Source organism: Salmo salar, chromosome ssa17 (genome assembly GCF_905237065.1).
Source record: "Salmo salar chromosome ssa17, Ssal_v3.1, whole genome shotgun sequence".
In the NCBI taxonomy this organism is placed as follows: domain Eukaryota; kingdom Metazoa; phylum Chordata; class Actinopteri; order Salmoniformes; family Salmonidae; genus Salmo; species Salmo salar.
Genome location: NC_059458.1, coordinates 20,506,728 through 20,527,058, shown reverse-complemented (window position 1 = coordinate 20,527,058; position 20,331 = coordinate 20,506,728). Strand labels below are relative to the sequence as shown.

General features: G+C 44.9%; 4 non-coding genes across 4 annotated transcripts; all 4 read right to left on the bottom strand.

Moving 5' to 3' along the window:
* Positions 1-2,845: 2,845 nt before the first annotated feature.
* trnar-ccu (transfer RNA arginine (anticodon CCU)) lies at positions 2,846-2,918 on the bottom strand. Its single transcript has one exon. It is a non-coding gene; the product is annotated as a tRNA-Arg (tRNA).
* A 1,587-nt stretch (positions 2,919-4,505) lies between these two features.
* trnar-ccu (transfer RNA arginine (anticodon CCU)) lies at positions 4,506-4,578 on the bottom strand. Its single transcript has one exon. It is a non-coding gene; the product is annotated as a tRNA-Arg (tRNA).
* Positions 4,579-5,336: 758 nt separating this feature from the next.
* On the bottom strand, positions 5,337-5,409 carry trnar-ccu (transfer RNA arginine (anticodon CCU)). The gene has a single exon. It is a non-coding gene; the product is annotated as a tRNA-Arg (tRNA).
* Positions 5,410-7,828: 2,419 nt separating this feature from the next.
* On the bottom strand, positions 7,829-7,901 carry trnar-ccu (transfer RNA arginine (anticodon CCU)). Its single transcript has one exon. It is a non-coding gene; the product is annotated as a tRNA-Arg (tRNA).
* Between the last annotated feature and the right edge of the window lie 12,430 nt (positions 7,902-20,331).

The window sequence follows — 20,331 nt, the reverse complement described above, 5'->3', positions numbered from 1 at the left end:
AGAGGATGGTTTCGATCCATTGAACTCTGGGTTATGGGCCCAGCACGCCTCCGCTGCGCCACTCTGCTTTCAACCACTCCAGAAAAGAGTAAGACCCACAATCCATGGCTTAGGAGGCCAGTGTCTTAGGCCACTGGGGTACTGTGAAATCCTTTTCACCTATACGAACTGATAGAAGCAGTAAAAAAAATGTGTAACGGAAGGCACTTACACATGCCCATGATATAGAGAAAAAAATTAATTGTTCAAACTTCATTGCTAAAAATAAGCTGTTTAGCAGAGGATGGTTTCGATCCATTGACCTCTGGGTTATGGGCCCAGCACGCTTCCGCTGCGCCACTCTGCTTTCAACCACTCCAGAAAAGAGTAAGACCCACAATCCATGGCTTAGGAGGCCAGTGTCTTAGGCCACTGGGGTACTGTGAAATCCTTTTCACCTATACGAACTGATAGAAGCAGTAAAAAAATGTGTAACGGAAGGCACTTACACATGCCCATGATATAGAGAAAAAAATGTATTGTTCGCACTTCATTGCTAAAAATAAACTGTTTAGCAGAGGATGGTTTCGATCCATCGACCTCTGGGTTATGGGCCCAGCACGCTTCCGCTGCGCCACTGTGCTTTTAGACTATGCAGAAAAGAGTAGGTATCACAATCCATGGCTTAGGAGGCCAGTGTCTCAGGCCACTGGTGTACTGCGAAATCCTTTTCACCTATACGAACTGATAGAAGCAGTAAAAAAATGTGTAACGGAAGGCACTTACACATGCCCATGATATAGAGAAAAAAATAATTGTTCGCACTTCATTGCTAAAAATAAGCTGTTTAGCAGAGGATGGTTTCGATCCATCGACCTCTGGGTTATGGGCCCAGCACGCTTCCGCTGCGCCACTCTGCTTTCAACCACTGCAGAAAAGAGTAAGACCCACAATCCATGGCTTATGAGGCCAGTGTCTTAGGCCACTGGGGTACTGTGAAATCGTTTTCACCTATACGAACTGATAGAAGCAGTAAAAAAAATGTGTAACGGAAGGCACTTACACATGCCCATGATATAGAGAAAAAATTAATTGTTCGCACTTCATTGCTAAAAATAAGCTGTTTAGCAGAGGATGGTTTCGATCCATCGAACTCTGGGTTATGGGCCCAGCACGCTTCCGCTGCGCCACTCTGCTTTCAACCACTCCAGAAAAGAGTAAGACCCACAATCCATGGCTTAGGAGGCCAGTGTCTTAGGCCACTGGGGTACTGTGAAATCCTTTTCACCTATACGAACTGATAGAAGCAGTAAAAAAAATGTGTAACGGAAGGCACTTACACATGCCCATGATATAGAGAAAAAAATTTATTGTTCAAACTTCATTGCTAAAAATAAGCTGTTTAGCAGAGGATGGTTTCCATCCATTGACCTCTGGGTTATGGGCCCAGCACGCTTCCGCTGCGCCACTCTGCTTTCAACCACTCCAGAAAAGAGTAAGACCCACAATCCATGGCTTAGGAGGCCAGTGTCTTAGGCCACTGGGGTACTGTGAAATCCTTTTCACCTATACGAACTGATAGAAGCAGTAAAAAAAAATTGTAACGGAAGGCACTTACACATGCCCATGATATAGAGAAAAAAATGTATTGTTCGCACTTCATTGCTAAAAATAAACTGTTTAGCAGAGGATGGTTTCGATCCATCGACCTCTGGGTTATGGGCCCAGCACGCTTCCGCTGCGCCACTCTGCTTTTAGACTATGCAGAAAAGAGTAGGAATCACAATCCATGGCTTAGGAGGCCAGTGTCTCAGGCCACTGGTGTACTGCGAAATCCTTTTCACCTATACGAACTGATAGAAGCAGTAAAAAAAAAGGTGTAACGGAAGGCACTTACACATGCCCATGATATAGAGAAAAAAATAATTGTTCGCACTTCATTGCTAAAAATAAGCTGTTTAGCAGAGGATGGTTTCGATCCATCGACCTCTGGGTTATGGGCCCAGCACGCTGCAGCTGCGCCACTCTGCTTTCAACCACTGCAGAAAAGAGTAAGACCCACAATCCATGGCTTATGAGGCCAGTGTCTTAGGCCACTGGGGTACTGTGATATCGTTTTCACCTATACGAACTGATAGAAGCAGTAAAAAAAATGTGTAACGGAAGGCACTTACACATGCCCATGATATAGAGAAAAAAATTAATTGTTCGCACTTCATTGCTAAAAATAAGCTGTTTAGCAGAGGATGGTTTCGATCCATTGAACTCTGGGTTATGGGCCCAGCACGCTTCCGCTGCGCCACTCTGCTTTCAACCACTCCAGAAAAGAGTAAGACCCACAATCCATGGCTTAGGAGGCCAGTGTCTTAGGCCACTGGGGTACTGTGAAATCCTTTTCACCTATACGAACTGATAGAAGCAGTAAAAAAATGTGTAACGGAAGGCACTTACACATGCCCATGATATAGAGAAAAAATGTATTGTTCGCACTTCATTGCTAAAAATAAACTGTTTAGCAGAGGATGGTTTCGATCCATCGACCTCTGGGTTATGGGCCCAGCACGCTTCCGCTGCGCCACTCTGCTTTTAGACTATGCAGAAAAGAGTAGGAACCACAATCCATGTCTTAGGAGGCCAGTGTCTCAGGCCACTGGTGTACTGCGAAATCCTTTTCACCTATACGAACTGATAGAAGCAGTAAAAAAAATGTAACGGAAGGCACTTACACATGCCCATGATATAGAGAAAAAAATTATTGTTCGCACTTCATTGCTAAAGATAAACTGTTTAGCAGAGGATGGTTTCAATCCATCGACCTCTGGGTTATGGGCCCAGCACGCTTCCGCTGCGCCACTCTGCTTTCAAACACCCCAGATGGGACTTGAACCCACAATCACTGGCTTAGGAGGCCAGTGCCTTATCCATTAGGCCACTGGGGCACTGTAGTTCATTTACGACCAGTACAAACTCATTGAAGCAGTAAAAAAATGTGTAACAGAAGGCACTGACAAATGCCCATGATATAGCAGATTTTTTTCTTCGCACTTCAATGCTAAAAACAAACTGTTTAGCAGAGGATGGTTTCGATCCATCGACCTCTGGGCCCAGCACGCTTCCGCTGCGCCACTCTGCTTTCAACCACTCCGTGAAAAGAGTAAGAACCACAATCCATGGCTTAGGAGGCCAGTGTCTCTGGCCACTGGGGTACTGTGAAATCCTTTTCACCTATACGAACTGATAGAAGCAGTAAAAAAAATGTGTAACGGAAGGCACTTACACATGCCCATGATATAGAGAAAAAAATTATTGTTCGCACTTCATTGCTAAAAAAAACTGTTTAGCAGAGGATGGTTTCGATCCATCGACCTCTGGGTTATGGGCCCAGCACGCTTCCGCTGCGCCACTCTGCTTTTAGACTATGCAGAAAAGAGTAGGAATCACAATCCATGGCTTAGGAGGCCAGTGTCTTAGGCCACTGGTGTACTGTGAAATCCTTTTCACCTATACGAACTGATAGAAGCAGTAAAAAAAATGTGTAACGGAAGGCACTTACACATGCCCATGATATAGAGAAAAAAATTTATTGTTCGCACTTCATTGCTAAAAATAAGCTGTTTAGCAGAGGATGGTTTCGATCCATCGACCTCTGGGTTATGGGCCCAGCACGCTTCCGCTGCGCCACTCTGCTTTCAACCACTCCAGAAAAGAGTAAGACCCACAATCCATGGCTTAGGAGGCCAGTGTCTTAGGCCACTGGGGTACTGTGAAATCCTTTTCACCTATACGAACTGATAGAAGCAGTAAAAAAAATGTGTAACGGAAGGCACTTACACATGCCCATGATATAGAGAAAAAAATTATTGTTCGCACTTCATTGCTAAAAATAAACTGTTTAGCAGAGGATGGTTTCGATCCATCGACCTCTGGGTTATGGGCCCAGCACGCTACCGCTGCGCCACTCTGCTTTTAGACTATGCTGAAAAGAGTAGGAATCACAATCCATGGCTTAGGAGGCCAGTGTCTCAGGCCACTGGTGTACTGCGAAATCCTTTTCACCTATACGAACTGATAGAAGCAGTAAAAAAAGGTGTAACGGAAGGCACTTACACATGCCCATGATATAGAGAAAAAAATTAATTGTTCGCACTTCATTGCTAAAAATAAGCTGTTTAGCAGAGGATGGTTTCGATCCATCGACCTCTGGGTTATGGGCCCAGCACGCTTCCGCTGCTCCACTTTGCTTTCAACCACTCCAGAAAAGAGTAAGACCCACAATCCATGGCTTAGGAGGCCAGTGTCTTAGGCCACTGGGGTACTGTGAAATCCTTTTCACCTATACGAACTGATAGAAGCAGTAAAAAAAATGTGTAACGGAAGGCACTTACACATGCCCATGACATAGAGAAAAAAAATTATTGTTCGCACTTCATTGCTAAAAATAAACTGTTTAGCAGAGGATGGTTTCGATCCATCGACCTCTGGGTTATGGGCCCAGCACGCTTCCGCTGCGCCACTCTGCTTTCAAACACCCCAGATGGGACTTGAACCCACAATCACTGGCATAGGAGGTCAGTGCCTTATCCATTAGGCCACTGGGGCACTGTAGTTCAGTTACGACCAGTACAAACTCATTGAAGCAGTAAAAAAAATGTGTAACAGAAGGCACTGACAAATGCCCATGATATAGCAGATTTTTTTCTTCGCACTTCAATGCTAAAAACAAACTGTTTAGCAGAGGATGGTTTTGATCCATCGACCTCTGGGCCCAGCACGCTTCCGCTGCGCCACTCTGCTTTCAACCACTCCGTGAAAAGAGTAGGATTCACAATCCATGGCTTAGGAGGCCAGTGTCTCTGGCCACTGGTGTACTGTGAAATCTTTTTCACCTATACGAACAGATAGAAGCAGTAAAAAAATGTGTAACGGAAGGCACTGACACATGCCCATGCTATAGCGAGAAAAAAAAATGTGTTCACACATCATTGCTAGAAATAAACTGTTTAGCAGAGGATGGTTTCGATCCATCGACCTCTGGGTTATGGGCCCAGCACGCTTCCGCTGCGCCACTCTGCTTTCAACCACTCCAGAAAAGAGTAAGACCCACAATCCATGGCTTAGTAGGCCAGTGTCATAGGCCACTGGGGTACTGTGAAATCCTTTTCACCTATACGAACTGATAGAAGCAGTAAAAAAAATGTGTAACGGAAGGCACTTACACATGCCCATGACATAGAGAAAAAAAATTATTGTTCGCACTTCATTGCTAAAAATAAACTGTTTAGCAGAGGATGGTTTCGATCCATCGACCTCTGGGTTATGGGCCCAGCACGCTTCCGCTGCGCCACTCTGCTTTCAAACACCCCAGATGGGACTTGAACCCACAATCACTGGCATAGGAGGTCAGTGCCTTATCCATTAGGCCACTGGGGCACTGTAGTTCAGTTACGACCAGTACAAACTCATTGAAGCAGTAAAAAAAATGTGTAACAGAAGGCACTGACAAATGCCCATGATATAGCAGATTTTTTTTCTTCGCACTTCAATGCTAAAAACAAACTGTTTAGCAGAGGATGGTTTTGATCCATCGACCTCTGGGCCCAGCACGCTTCCGCTGCGCCACTCTGCTTTCAACCACTCCGTGAAAAGAGTAGGATTCACAATCCATGGCTTAGGAGGCCAGTGTCTCTGGCCACTGGTGTACTGTGAAATCTTTTTCACCTATACGAACAGATAGAAGCAGTAAAAAAAATGTGTAACGGAAGGCACTGACACATGCCCATGCTATAGCGAGAAAAAAATGTGTTCACACTTCATTGCTAGAAATAAACTGTTTAGCAGAGGATGGTTTCGATCCATCGACCTCTGGGTTATGGGCCCAGCACGCTTCCGCTGCGCCACTCTGCTTTCAACCACTCCAGAAAAGAGTAAGACCCACAATCCATGGCTTAGTAGGCCAGTGTCATAGGCCACTGGGGTACTGTGAAATCCTTTTCACCTATACGAACTGATAGAAGCAGTAAAAAAAATGTGTAACGGAAGGCACTTACACATGCCCATGATATAGAGAAAAAAATTAATTGTTCGAACTTCATTGCTAAAAATAAGCTGTTTAGCAGAGGATGGTTTCGATCCATCGACCTCTGGGCCCAGCACGCTTCCGCTGCGCCACTCTGCTTTTAGACTATGTAGAAAAGAGTAGGAATCACAATCCATGGCTTAGGAGGCCAGTGTCTCAGGCCACTGGTGTACTGCGAAATCCTTTTCACCTATACGAACTGATAGAAGCAGTAAAAAAAAGGTGTAACGGAAGGCACTTACACATGCCCATGATATAGAGACAAAAATTAATTGTTCGCACTTCATTGCTAAAAATAAGCTGTTTAGCAGAGGATGGTTTCGATCCATCGACCTCTGGGTTATGGGCCCAGCACGCTTCCGCTGCGCCACTCTGCTTTCAACCACTCCAGAAAAGAGTAAGACCCACAATCCATGGCTTAGGAGGCCAGTGTCTTAGGCCACTGGGGTACTGTGAAATCCTTTTCACCTATACGAACTGATAGAAGCAGTAAAAAAAATGTGTAACGGAAGGCACTTACACATGCCCATGATATAGAGAAAAAAAATTATTGTTCGCACTTCATTGCTAAAAATAAACTGTTTAGCAGAGGATGGTTTCGATCCATCGACCTCTGGGTTATGGGCCCAGCACGCTTCCGCTGCGCCACTCTGCTTTCAACCACTGCAGAAAAGAGTAACACCCACAATCCATGGCTTAGGAGGCCAGTGTCTTAGGCCACTGGTGTACTGCGAAATCCTTTTCACCTATACGAACTGATAGAAGCAGTAAAAAAAAGGTGTAACGGAAGGCACTTACACATGCCCATGATATAGAGAAAAAAATTAATTGTTCGCACTTCATTGCTAAAAATAAGCTGTTTAGCAGAGGATGGTTTCGATCCATCGACCTCTGGGTTATGGGCCCAGCACGCTTCCGCTGCGCCACTTTGCTTTCAACCACTCCAGAAAACAGTAAGACCCACAATCCATGGCTTAGGAGGCCAGTGTCTTAGGCCACTGGGGTACTGTGAAATCCTTTTCACCTATACGAACTGATAGAAGCAGTAAAAAAAATGTGTAACGGAAGGCACTTACACATGCCCATGACATAGAGAAAAAAAATTATTGTTCGCACTTCATTGCTAAAAATAAACTGTTTAGCAGAGGATGGTTTCGATCCATCGACCTCTGGGTTATGGGCCCAGCACGCTACCGCTGCGCCACTCTGCTTTTAGACTATGCAGAAAAGAGTAGGAATCACAATCCATGGCTTAGGAGGCCAGTGTCTCAGGCCACTGGTGTACTGCGAAATCCTTTTCACCTATACGAACTGATAGAAGCAGTAAAAAAAAGCTGTAACGGAAGGCACTTACACATGCCCATGATATAGAGAAAAAAAGTAATTGTTCGCACTTCATTGCTAAAAATAAGCTGTTTAGCAGAGGATGGTTTCGATCCATCGACCTCTGGGTTATGGGCCCAGCACGCTTCCGCTGCGCCACTTTGCTTTCAACCACTCAAGAAAAGAGTAAGACCCACAATCCATGGCTTAGGAGGCCAGTGTCTTAGGCCACTGGGGTACTGTGAAATCCTTTTCACCTACACGAACTGATAGAAGCAGTAAAAAAAATGTGTAACGGAAGGCACTTACACATGCCCATGACATAGAGAAAAAAAATTATTGTTCGCACTTCATTGCTAAAAAAAAACTGTTTAGCAGAGGATGGTTTCGATCCATCGACCTCTGGGTTATGGGCCCAGCACGCTTCCGCTGCGCCACTCTGCTTTCGAACACCCCAGATGGGACTTGAACCCACAATCACTGGCATAGGAGGTCAGTGCCTTATCCATTAGGCCACTGGGGCACTGTAGCTCAGTTACGACCAGTACAAACTCATTGAAGCAGTAAAAAAAATGTGTAACAGATGGCACTGACAAATGCCCATGATATAGCAGATTTTTTTTCTTCGCACTTCAATGCTAAAAACAAACTGTTTAGCAGAGGATGGTTTTGATCCATCGACCTCTGGGCCCAGCACGCTTCCGCTGCGCCACTCTGCTTTCAACCACTCCGTGAAAAGAGTAGGAATCACAATCCATTGCTTAGGAGGCCAGTGTCTTAGGCCACTGGGGTACTGTGAAATCCTTTTCACCTATACGAACTGATAGAAGCAGTAAAAAAAATGTGTAACGGAAGGCACTTACACATGCCCATGATATAGAGAAAAAAAAATATTGTTCGCACTTCATTGCTAAAAATAAACTGTTTAGCAGAGGATGGTTTCGATCCATTGACCTCTGGGTTATGGGCCCAGCACGCTTCCGCTGCGCCACTCTGCATTCAACCACTCCAGAAAAGAGTAAGACCCACAATCCATGGCTTAGGAGGCCAGTGTCTTAGGCCACTGGGGTACTGTGAAATCCTTTTCACCTATACGAACTGATAGAAGGAGTAAAAAAAATGTGTAACGGAAGGCACTTACACATGCCCATGATATAGAGAAAAAAAATTATTGTTCGCACTTCATTGCTAAAAATAAACTGTTTAGCAGAGGATGGTTTCGATCCATCGACCTCTGGGCCCAGCACGCTTCCGCTGCGCCACTCTGCTTTCAACCACTGCAGAAAAGAGTAAGACCCACAATCCATGGCTTAGGAGGCCAGTGTCTTAGGCCACTGGGGTACTGTGAAATCCTTTTGACCTATACGAACTGATAGAAGCAGTAAAAATAAGGTGTAACGGAAGGCACTTACACATGCCCATGATATAGAGAAAAAAATGTATTGTTTGCACTTCATTGCTAAAAATAAGCTGTTTAGCAGAGGATGGTTTCGATCCATCGACCTCTGGGTTATGGGCCCAGCACACTTCCGCTGCGCCACTCTGCTTTCAACCACTCCAGAAAAGAGTAAGACCCACAATCCATGGCTTAGGAGGCCAGTGTCTTAGGCCACTGGGGTACTGTGAAATCCTTTTCACCTATACGAACTGATAGAAGCAGTAAAAAAAATGTGTAACGGAAGGCACTTACACATGCCCATGATATAGAGAAAAAAAATTATTGTTCGCACTTCATTGCTAAAAATAAACTGTTTAGCAGAGGATGGTTTCGATCCATCAACCTCTGGGTTATGGGCCCAGCACGCTTCCGCTGCGCCACTCTGCTTTCTTCCACTGCAGAAAAGAGTAAGAGCCACAATCCATGGCTTAGGAGGCCAGTGTCTTAGGCCACTGGGGTACTGTGAAATCCTTTTGACCTATACGAACTGATAGAAGCAGTAAAAATAAGGTGTAACGGAAGGCACTTACACATGCCCATGATATAGAGAAAATTTGTTATTGTTCTCACTTCATTGCTAAAAATAAACTGTTTAGCAGAGGATGGTTTCGATCCATCGACCTCTGGGTTATGGGCCCAGCACGCTTCCGCTGCGCCACTCTGCTTTCAACCACTCCAGAAAAGAGTAAGACCCACAATCCATGGCTTAGGAGGCCAGTGTCATAGGCCACTGGGGTACTGTGAAATCCTTTTCACCTATACGAACTGATAGAAGCAGTAAAAAAAATGTGTAACGGAAGACACTTACACATGCCCATGATATAGAGAAAAAAATGTATTGTTCGCACTTCATTGCTAAAAATAAGCTGTTTAGCAGAGGATGGTTTCGATCCATCGACCTCTGGGTTATGGGCCCAGCACGCTTCCGCTGCGCCACTCTGCTTTCAACCACTCCAGAAAAGAGTAAGACCCACAATCCATGGCTTAGGAGGCCAGTGTCTTAGGCCACTGGGTACTGTGAAATCCTTTTCACCTATACGAACTGATAGAAGCAGTAAAAAAAATGTGTAACGGAAGGCACTTACACATGCCCATGATATAGAGAAAAAAAATTATTGTTCGCACTTCATTGCTAAAAATAAACTGTTTAGCAGAGGATGGTTTCGATCCATCGACCTCTGGGTTATGGGCCCAGCACGCTACCGCTGCGCCACTCTGCTTTTAGACTATGCAGAAAAGAGTAGGAATCACAATCCATGGCTTAGGAGGCCAGTGTCTCAGGCCACTGGTGTACTGCGAAATCCTTTTCACCTATACGAACTGATTGAAGCAGTAAAAAAAAGGTGTAACGGAAGGCACTTACACATGCCCATGATATAGAGAAAAAAATTAATTGTTCGCACTTCATTGCTAAAAATAAGCTGTTTAGCAGAGGATGGTTTCGATCCATCGACCTCTGGGTTATGGGCCCAGCACGCTTCCGCTGCGCCACTTTGCTTTCAACCACTCCAGAAAACAGTAAGACCCACAATCCATGGCTTAGGAGGCCAGTGTCTTAGGCCACTGGGGTACTGTGAAATCCTTTTCACCTATACGAACTGATAGAAGCAGTAAAAAAAATGTGTAACGGAAGGCACTTACACATGCCCATGACATAGAGAAAAAAATTATTGTTCGCACTTCATTGCTAAAAATAAACTGTTTAGCAGAGGATGGTTTCGATCCATCGACCTCTGGGTTATGGGCCCAGCACGCTACCGCTGCGCCACTCTGCTTTTAGACTATGCAGAAAAGAGTAGGAATCACAATCCATGGCTTAGGAGGCCAGTGTCTCAGGCCACTGGTGTACTGCGAAATCCTTTTCACCTATACGAACTGATAGAAGCAGTAAAAAAAAGCTGTAACGGAAGGCACTTACACATGCCCATGATATAGAGAAAAAAGTAATTGTTCGCACTTCATTGCTAAAAATAAGCTGTTTAGCAGAGGATGGTTTCGATCCATCGACCTCTGGGTTATGGGCCCAGCACGCTTCCGCTGCGCCACTTTACTTTCAACCACTCCAGAAAAGAGTAAGACCCACAATCCATGGCTTAGGAGGCCAGTGTCTTAGGCCACTGGGGTACTGTGAAATCCTTTTCACCTATACGAACTGATAGAAGCAGTAAAAAAAAATGTGTAACGGAAGGCACTTACACATGCCCATGACATAGAGAAAAAAAAATTATTGTTCGCACTTCATTGCTAAAAAAAAACTGTTTAGCAGAGGATGGTTTCGATCCATCGACCTCTGGGTTATGGGCCCAGCACGCTTCCGCTGCGCCACTCTGCTTTCGAACACCCCAGATGGGACTTGAACCCACAATCACTGGTATAGGAGGTCAGTGCCTTATCCATTAGGCCACTGGGGCACTGTAGTTCAGTTACGACCAGTACAAACTCATTGAAGCAGTAAAAAAAATGTGTAACAGATGGCACTGACAAATGCCCATGATATAGCAGATTTTTTTTCTTCGCACTTCAATGCTAAAAACAAACTGTTTAGCAGAGGATGGTTTTGATCCATCGACCTCTGGGCCCAGCACGCTTCCGCTGCGCCACTCTGCTTTCAACCACTCCGTGAAAAGAGTAAGAATCACAATCCATGGCTTAGGAGGCCAGTGTCTTAGGCCACTGGGGTACTGTGAAATCCTTTTCACCTATACGAACTGATAGAAGCAGTAAAAAAATGTGTAACGGAAGGCACTTACACATGCCCATGATATAGAGAAAAAAATTATTGTTCGCACTTCATTGCTAAAAATAAACTGTTTAGCAGAGGATGGTTTCGATCCATCGACCTCTGGGCCCAGCACGCTTCCGCTGCGCCACTCTGCTTTCAACCACTGCAGAAAAGAGTAAGACCCACAATCCATGGCTTAGGAGGCCAGTGTCTTAGGCCACTGGGGTACTGTGAAATCCTTTTGACCTATACGAACTGATAGAAGCAGTAAAAATAAGGTGTAACGGAAGGCACTTACACATGCCCATGATATAGAGAAAAAAATGTATTGTTCGCACTTCATTGCTAAAAACAAGGTGTTTAGCAGAGGATGGTTTAGATCCATCGACCTCTGGGTTATGGGCCCAGCACGCTTCCGCTGCGCCACTCTGCTTTCAACCACTCCAGAAAAGAGTAAGACCCACAATCCATGGCTTAGGAGGCCAGTGTCTTAGGCCACTGGGGTACTGTGAAATCCTTTTCACCTATACGAACTGATAGAAGCAGTAAAAAAAATGTGTAACGGAAGGCACTTACACATGCCCATGATATAGAGAAAAAAAATTATTGTTCGCACTTCATTGCTAAAAATAAACTGTTTAGCAGAGGATGGTTTCGATCCATCGACCTCTGGGTTATGGGCCCAGCACGCTTCCGCTGCGCCACTCTGCTTTCAACCACTCCAGAAAAGAGTAAGACCCACAATCCATGGCTTAGGAGGCCAGTGTCTTAGGCCACTGGGGTACTGTGAAATCCTTTTGACCTATACGAACTGATAGAAGCAGTAAAAATAAGGTGTAACGGAAGGCACTTACACATGCCCATGATATAGAGAAAAAAATGTATTGTTCTCACTTCATTGCTAAAAATAAACTGTTTTGCAGAGGAGGGTTTCGATCCATCGACCTCTGGGTTATGGGCCCAGCACGCTTCCGCTGCGCCACTCTGCTTTCAACCACTCCAGAAAAGAGTAAGACCCACAATCCATGGCTTAGGAGGCCAGTGTCTTAGGCCACTGGGGTACTGTGAAATCCTTTTCACCTATACGAACTGATAGAAGCAGTAAAAAAAATGTGTAACGGAAGGCACTTACACATGCCCATGATATAGAGAAAAAAATGTATTGTTCGCACTTCATTGCTAAAAATAAGCTGTTTAGCAGAGGATGGTTTCGATCCATCAACCTCTGGGTTATGGGCCCAGCACGCTTCCGCTGCGCCACTCTGCTTTCAACCACTGCAGAAAAGAGTAAGACCCACAATCCATTGCTTAGGAGGCCAGTGTCTTAGGCCACTGGGGTACTGTGAAATCCTTTTCACCTATACGAACTGATAGAAGCAGTAAAAAAATGTGTAACGGAAGGCACTTACACATGCCCATGACATAGAGAAAAAAATTATTGTTCGCACTTCATTGCTAAAAATAAACTGTTTAGCAGAGGATGGTTTCGATCCATCGACCTCTGGGTTATGGGCCCAGCACGCTACCGCTGCGCCACTCTGCTTTCAACCACTGCAGAAAAGAGTAAGACCCACAATCCATGGCTTAGGAGGCCAGTGTCTCAGGCCACTGGGGTACTGCGAAATCCTTTTGACCTATACGAACTGATAGAAGCAGTAAAAATAAGGTGTAACGGAAGGCACTTACACATGCCCATGATATAGAGAAATTTTTTTATTGTTCTCACTTCATTGCTAAAAATAAGCTGTTTAGCAGAGGATGGTTTCGATCCATCGACCTCTGGGTTATGGGCCCAGCACGCTTCCGCTGCGCCACTTTGCTTTCAACCACTCCAGAAAAGAGTAAGACCCACAATCCATGGCTTAGGAGGCCAGTGTCTTAGGCCACTGGGGTACTGTGAAATCCTTTTCACCTATACGAACTGATAGAAGCAGTAAAAAAAATGTGTAACGGAAGGCACTTACACATGCCCATGACATAGAGAAAAAAATGTATTGTTCGCACTTCATTGCTAAAAATAAGCTGTTTAGCAGAGGATGGTTTCGATCCATCGACCTCTGGGTTATGGGCCCAGCACGCTTCCGCTGCGCCACTCTGCTTTCGAACACCCCAGATGGGACTTAAACCCACAATCACTGGCATAGGAGGTCAGTGCCTTATCCATTAGGCCACTGGGGCACTGTAGTTCAGTTACGACCAGTACAAACTCATTGAAGCAGTAAAAAAAATGTGTAACAGAAGGCACTGACAAATGCCCATGATATAGCAGATTTTTTTTCTTCGCACTTCAATGCTAAAAACAAACTGTTTAGCAGAGGATGGTTTTGATCCATCGACCTCTGGGCCCAGCACGCTTCCGCTGCGCCACTCTGCTTTCAACCACTCCGTGAAAAGAGTAGGAATCACAATCCATTGCTTAGGAGGCCAGTGTCTTAGGCCACTGGGGTACTGTGAAATCCTTTTCACCTATACGAACTGATAGAAGCAGTAAAAAAAATGTGTAACGGAAGGCACTTACACATGCCCATGATATAGAGAAAAAAAAATATTGTTCGCACTTCATTGCTAAAAATAAACTGTTTAGCAGAGGATGGTTTCGATCCATTGACCTCTGGGTTATGGGCCCAGCACGCTTCCGCTGCGCCACTCTGCTTTCAACCACTGCAGAAAAGAGTAAGACCCACAATCCATGGCTTAGGAGGCCAGTGTCTTAGGCCACTGGGGTACTGTGAAATCCTTTTCACCTATACGAACTGATAGAAGCAGTAAAAAAAAATGTGTAACGGAAGGCACTTACACATGCCCATGATATAGAGAAAAAAATTATTGTTCGCACTTCATTGCTAAAAATAAACTGTTTAGCAGAGGATGGTTTCGATCCATCGACCTCTGGGTTATGGGCCCAGCACGCTTCCGCTGCGCCACTCTGCTTTCAACCACTGCAGAAAAGAGTAAGACCCACAATCCATGCCTTAGGAGGCCAGTGTCTTAGGCCACTGGGGTACTGTGAAATCCTTTTGACCTATACGAACTGATAGAAGCAGTAAAAATAAGGTGTAACGGAAGGCACTTACACATGCCCATGATATAGAGAATTTTTTTTATTGTTCTCACTTCATTGCTAAAAATAAACTGTTTAGCAGAGGATGGTTTCGATCCATCGACCTCTGGGTTATGGGCCCAGCACGCTTCCGCTGCGCCACTCTGCTTTCAACCACTCCAGAAAAGAGTAAGACCCACAATCCATGGCTTAGGAGGCCAGTGTCTTAGGCCACTGGGGTACTGTGAAATCCTTTTCACCTATACGAACTGATAGAAGCAGTAAAAAAATGTGTAACGGAAGACACTTACACATGCCCATGATATAGAGAAAAAATGTATTGTTCGCACTTCATTGCTAAAAATAAGCTGTTTAGCAGAGGATGGTTTCGATCCATCGACCTCTGGGTTATGGGCCCAGCACGCTTCCGCTGCGCCACTCTGCTTTCGAACACCCCAGATGGGACTTAAACCCACAATCACTGGCATAAAAGGTCAGTGCCTTATCCATTAGGCCACTGGGGCACTGTAGTTCAGTTACGACCAGTACAAACTCATTGAAGCAGTAAAAAAAATGTGTAACAGAAGGCACTTACACATGCCCATGATATAGCAGATTTTTTTTCTTCGCACTTCATTGCTAAAAACAAACTGTTTAGCAGAGGATGGTTTTGATCCATCGACCTCTGGGCCCAGCACGCTTCCGCTGCGCCACTCTGCTTTCAACCACTCCGTGAAAAGAGTAGGAATCACAATCCATGGCTTAGGAGGCCAGTGTCTTAGGCCACTGGGGTACTGTGAAATCCTTTTCACCTATACGAACTGATAGAAGCAGTAAAAAAAATGTGTAACGGAAGGCACTTACACATGCCCATGATATAGAGAAAAAAAATTATTGTTCGCACTTCATTGCTAAAAATAAACTGTTTAGCAGAGGATGGTTTCGATCCATCGACCTCTGGGTTATGGGCCCAGCACGCTTCCGCTGCGCCACTCTGCTTTCAACCACTGCAGAAAAGAGTAAGACCCACAATCCATGGCTTAGGAGGCCAGTGTCTTAGGCCACTGGGGTACTGTGAAATCCTTTTCACCTATACGAACTGATAGAAGCAGTAAAAAAAATGTGTAACGGAAGGCACTTACACATGCCCATGATATAGATAAAAAAAATTATTGTTCGCACTTCATTGCTAAAAATAAACTGTTTAGCAGAGGATGGTTTCGATCCATCGACCTCTGGGTTATGGGCCCAGCACGCTTCCGCTGCGCCACTCTGCTTTCAACCACTGCAGAAAAGAGTAAGACCCACAATCCATGGCTTAGGAGGCCAGTGTCTTAGGCCACTGGGGTACTGTGAAATCCTTTTGACCTATACGAACTGATAGAAGCAGTAAAAATAAGGTGTAACGGAAGGCACTTACACATGCCCATGATATAGAGAATTTTTTTATTGTTCTCACTTCATTGCTAAAAATAAACTGTTTAGCAGAGGATGGTTTCGATCCATCGACCTCTGGGTTATGGGCCCAGCACGCTTCCGCTGCGCCACTCTGCTTTCAACCACTCCAGAAAAGAGTAAGACCCACAATCCATGGCTTAGGAGGCCAGTGTCATAGGCCACTGGGGTACTGTGAAATCCTTTTCACCTATACGAACTGATAGAAGCAGTAAAAAAAATGTGTAACGGAAGACACTTACACATGCCCATGATATAGAGAAAAAAATGTATTGTTCGCACTTCATTGCTAAAAATAAGCTGTTTAGCAGAGGATGGTTTCGATCCATCGACCTCTGGGTTATGTGCCCAGCACGCTTCCGCTGCGCCACTCTGCTTTCGAACACCCCAGATGGGACTTAAACCCACAATCACTGGCATAAAAGGTCAGTGCCTTATCCATTAGGCCACTGGGGCACTGTAGTTCAGTTACGACCAGTACAAACTCATTGAATCAGTAAAAAAAATGTGTAACAGAAGGCACTGACAAATGCCCATGATATAGCAGATTTTTTTTCTTCGCACTTCAATGCTAAAAACAAACTGTTTAGCAGAGGATGGTTTTGATCCATCGACCTCTGGGCCCAGCACGCTTCCGCTGCGCCACTCTGCTTTCAACCACTCCGTGAAAAGAGTAGGAATCACAATCCATTGCTTAGGAGGCCAGTGTCTTAGGCCACTGGGGTACTGTGAAATCCTTTTCACCTATACGCACTGATAGAAGCAGTAAAAAAAATGTGTAACGGAAGGCACTTACACATGCCCATGATATAGAGAAAAAAAAATATTGTTCGCACTTCATTGCTAAAAATAAACTGTTTAGCAGAGGATGGTTTCGATCCATCGACCTCTGGGTTATGGGCCCAGCACGCTTCCGCTGCGCCACTCTGCTTTCAACCACTCCAGAAAAGAGTAAGACCCACAATCCATGGCTTAGGAGGCCAGTGTCTTAGGCCACTGGGGTACTGTGAAATCCTTTTCACCTATACGAACTGATAGAAGCAGTAAAAAAAATGTGTAACGGAAGGCACTTACACATGCCCATGATATAGAGAAAAAAATTATTGTTCGCACTTCATTGCTAAAAATAAGCTGTTTAGCAGAGGATGGTTTCGATCCATCGACCTCTGGGTTATGGGCCCAGCACGCTTCCGCTGCGCCACTCTGCTTTCAACCACTGCAGAAAAGAGTAAGACCCACAATCCATGGCTTAGGAGGCCAGTGTCTTAGGCCACTGGGGTACTGTGAAATCCTTTTGACCTATACGAACTGATAGAAGCAGTAAAAATAATGTGTAACGGAAGGCACTTACACATGCCCATGATATAGAGAAATTTTTTTATTGTTCGCACTTCATTGCTAAAAATAAACTGTTTAGCAGAGGATGGTTTCGATCCATCGACCTCTGGGTTATGGGCCCAGCACGCTTCCGCTGCGCCACTCTGCTTTCAACCACTCCAGAAAAGAGTAAGACCCACAATCCATGGCTTAGGAGGCCAGTGTCTTAGGCCACTGGGGTACTGTGAAATCCTTTTCACCTATACGAACTGATAGAAGCAGTAAAAAAAATGTGTAACGGAAGGCACTTACACATGCCCATGATATAGAGAAAAAAATGTATTGTTCGCACTTCATTGCTAAAAATAAGCTGTTTAGCAGAGGATGGTTTCGATCCATCGACCTCTGGGTTATGTGCCCAGCACGCTTCCGCTGCGCCACTCTGCTTTCGAACACCCCAGATGGGACTTAAACCCACAATCACTGGCATAAAAGGTCAGTGCCTTATCCATTAGGCCACTGGGGCACTGTAGTTCAGTTACGACCAGTACAAACTCATTGAATCAGTAAAAAAAATGTGTAACAGAAGGCACTGACAAATGCCCATGATATAGCAGATTTTTTTCTTCGCACTTCAATGCTAAAAACAAACTGTTTAGCAGAGGATGGTTTTGATCCATCGACCTCTGGGCCCAGCACGCTTCCGCTGCGCCACTCTGCTTTCAACCACTCCGTGAAAAGAGTAGGAATCACAATCCATTGCTTAGGAGGCCAGTGTCTTAGGCCACTGGGGTACTGTGAAATCCTTTTCACCTATACGCACTGATAGAAGCAGTAAAAAAAATGTGTAACGGAAGGCACTTACACATGCCCATGATATAGAGAAAAAAAAATATTGTTCGCACTTCATTGCTAAAAATAAACTGTTTAGCAGAGGATGGTTTCGATCCATTGACCTCTGGGTTATGGGCCCAGCACGCTTCCGCTGCGCCACTCTGCTTTCAACCACTCCAGAAAAGAGTAAGACCCACAATCCATGGCTTAGGAGGCCAGTGTCTTAGGCCACTGGGGTACTGTGAAATCCTTTTCACCTATACGAACTGATAGAAGCAGTAAAAAAAATGTGTAACGGAAGGCACTTACACATGCCCATGATATAGAGAAAAAAAAATATTGTTCGCACTTCATTGCTAAAAATAAGCTGTTTAGCAGAGGATGGTTTCGATCCATCGACCTCTGGGTTATGGGCCCAGCACGCTTCCGCTGCGCCACTCTGCTTTCAACCACTGCAGAAAAGAGTAAGACCCACAATCCATGGCTTAGGAGGCCAGTGTCTTAGGCCACTGGGGTACTGTGAAATCCTTTTGACCTATACGAACTGATAGAAGCAGTAAAAATAAGGTGTAACGGAAGGCACTTACACATGCCCATGATATAGAGAAATTTTTTTATTGTTCTCACTTCATTGCTAAAAATAAACTGTTTAGCAGAGGATGGTTTCGATCCATCGACCTCTGGGTTATGGGCCCAGCACGCTTCCGCTGCGCCACTCTGCTTTCAACCACTCCAGAAAAGAGTAAGACCCACAATCCATGGCTTAGGAGGCCAGTGTCATAGGCCACTGGGGTACTGTGAAATCCTTTTCACCTATACGAACTGATAGAAGCAGTAAAAAAAATGTGTAACGGAAGACACTTACACATGCCCATGATATAGAGAAAAAAATGTATTGTTCGCACTTCATTGCTAAAAATAAGCTGTTTAGCAGAGGATGGTTTCGATCCATCGACCTCTGGGTTATGGGCCCAGCACGCTTCCGCTGCGCCACTCTGCTTTCGAACACCCCAGATGGGACTTAAACCCACAATCACTGGCATAAAAGGTCAGTGCCTTATCCATTAGGCCACTGGGGCACTGTAGTTCAGTTACGACCAGTACAAACTCATTGAAGCAGTAAAAAAAATGTGTAACAGATGGCACTGACAAATGCCCATGATATAGCAGATTTTTTTTCTTCGCACTTCAATGCTAAAAACAAACTGTTTAGCAGAGGATGGTTTTGATCCATCGACCTCTGGGCCCAGCACGCTTCCGCTGCGCCACTCTGCTTTCAACCACTCCGTGAAAAGAGTAGGAATCACAATCCATTGCTTAGGAGGCCAGTGTCTTAGGCCACTGGGGTACTGTGAAATCCTTTTCACCTATACGAACTGATAGAAGCAGTAAAAAAAATGTGTAACGGAAGGCACTTACACATGCCCATGATATAGAGAAAAAAAAATATTGTTCGCACTTCATTGCTAAAAATAAACTGTTTAGCAGAGGATGGTTTCGATCCATCGACCTCTGGGTTATGGGCCCAGCACGCTTCCGCTGCGCCACTCTGCTTTCAACCACTGCAGAAAAGAGTAAGACCCACAATCCATGGCTTAGGAGGCCAGTGTCTTAGGCCACTGGGGTACTGTGAAATCCTTTTCACCTATACGAACTGATAGAAGCAGTAAAAAAAATGTGTAACGGAAGGCACTTACACATGCCCATGATATAGAGAAAAAAAATTATTGTTCGCACTTCATTGCTAAAAATAAACTGTTTAGCAGAGGATGGTTTCGATCCATCGACCTCTGGGTTATGGGCCCAGCACGCTTCCGCTGCGCCACTCTGCTTTCAACCACTGCAGAAAAGAGTAAGACCCACAATCCATGGCTTAGGAGGCCAGTGTCTTAGGCCACTGGGGTACTGTGAAATCCTTTTGACCTATACGAACTGATAGAAGCAGTAAAAATAAGGTGTAACGGAAGGCACTTACACATGCCCATGATATAGAGAATTTTTTTTATTGTTCTCACTTCATTGCTAAAAATAAACTGTTTAGCAGAGGATGGTTTCGATCCATCGACCTCTGGGTTATGGGCCCAGCACGCTTCCGCTGCGCCACTCTGCTTTCAACCACTCCAGAAAAGAGTAAGACCCACAATCCA